Genomic DNA, 2,066 nt, shown 5'->3' with positions numbered 1-2,066 from the left:
AGCAATTAACTACTTCTGTCAAAGTTATGAGTTACTTATTAATCTTTTATAAGTTAAGTATTATTTGTAAAAACCACTGCATCATAAAAATGGCACATTATTGATAATGCAAAAGCGTAGCAGTAAGTGAAATGCACAATCATGAATGAGTTAAACTCAAACCAAACAAAAAATGAATTAAATGTGTGTAATATATACTTTAAAGTCCTGGGGAAAATAATCTGAAGCAATAAATAAATACTGACAGCCCAATATATGAATCTTGTGGAGAGACAGAGATGGAGTGAAAAAAACTTCTGCTGAATATAAACAGTTTTAAATCTTGCACAGAAAAAGTATTTGATGTTACTTAGAAAGCTTCTTTGGACAATCAAAAAAGACCACTTTACAAACATTACAGGAAGGAAGAAAAGCAGTATAAATATGTCATTGTTTTGCTTTAGAAACCATAACAATATGTCATTCACTTTAGAAATGAATTGAAAATTTAAGTGCTTCACAGCTAGAACAAATAAATTTCTGTTAAGATCTAACACTGTAATGAATGTTAACTATTTAAAAACTATAATAAATTTGTAGAATGACAAACCCTTGTAAGAGAAGGGACTGGAGATTATTATTTTTTATTGTTGAAGAAAAGCAAATGTGTAGTATCTTGAATTCTTTTAGTTTCATCATGGGAATTTTGATTTCAGCTTCCATTAAAGTGTGTTTTTGATTGCAGTAAATGGAAGGCATGATGTCAGTAATGCATGCAGCAGAAGACATAAACTTCTTCAATAAAAAGCATTTTTTGTTTTTAGTTTTAAGTCCTTTCGAAGAAAACTTCAGTATGAATTCCAGTATCTCTCACGCTGATTATATATTCTAATCTATTTAAACTTTATTGATTAGAGATTTTGAGAAACAAGGACACACAAAATTGGAATATATACAATTTATCAAAATTTATTGGGATTAAACAATTAACAAAACTTGTACAAGTGTGTTATTTTGATATCCCTTTACTTTCTAGTTAACACAAGAGATCCTTAAAAATGCTCAGCTGAGGGTAACAATTTCCAGTAATAATGAAGCATGAGGAAGAAATAGTTGTAGAATGAATTGCTACTTTTTTTTTTTTTTTTTTTTTTTTTTTTTTTTGAGGTATACATCTCAGATCCGTCAGTCTCAGTGCCCCCAGGAACATTCTGAAGAAAACAGATCCTGATTATAATTTTAACATTTCTCAGATGAACTGATGCATAGATCTCCACAGTGTAGGCATAAAGCTGTTAAACTGAAAAGTTGTATTAAAAAGAAAAGATTTAAGTCTGGAAAAAGGAGTCAACTGTATGAAAACAACAACAACAACAACAACAACAAAAAACCTAACAAACAAAACAGAGGAAAACAAAGAGAGTTACAAAATATTAGCAGAATTATTTTAAGTTCAAATCAAACCTTGGTTCTTTTCTCTTTCCTGTCATTATTTGTAACTGAATATCCAGAGTACAGTGTCCATTAGAATCCCACTGGTGGAAGTCAGAGTATTTTTCCCTCCTTGATGTTGGATTACTGGCATGTTTTTCTGATACTATGCATTCCATTCAGATTAAAGCTGGTTAAACATGGTTTACTGTGTGTAATTTCAACACAAAGAACCACTGTCATTTTTCTAATTCAATTGATTTCTATTTCTATAGTTTTTGGTAAATGAATGCTAAAGATTAGACATATTTTCATTTCATTAGCACCATTTTAATCTCAAATTGCTTGTTAGTGCTGACAGCTTCTTTCCCAAAATTAATTTGTTCCTGCTCCCAGAATGGGACAAATCTTCATCTGTGTTGTGCTCTTTCTCCTTTTTTCTCCAAAAACTGCAACTTAAGAAAGTTGCATCCTCGAGACTCACTAAAAGCAGTTAGAGTCATTATATATGTGGAAGCTGCTTATTGCATTGTCTGAATGGAGAGGTGAATCACCTCATTTGAACTGCTGTCAATTCATAAAGATGAAGAAACATTCACGGGTAACCTTTGTTATAGGCAAGGAGTTATGAGATGGGAAAATCTTGAGAGAGAGAC

The sequence above is a fragment of the Meleagris gallopavo genome, chromosome 1 (assembly GCF_905368555.1).
Source record: "Meleagris gallopavo chromosome 1, MGAL_WU_HG_1.1, whole genome shotgun sequence".
In the NCBI taxonomy this organism is placed as follows: Eukaryota; Metazoa; Chordata; class Aves; order Galliformes; family Phasianidae; genus Meleagris; species Meleagris gallopavo.
The sequence above is the reverse complement of the archived record's forward strand: the minus strand, read 5'-3'. Positions refer to the sequence as shown.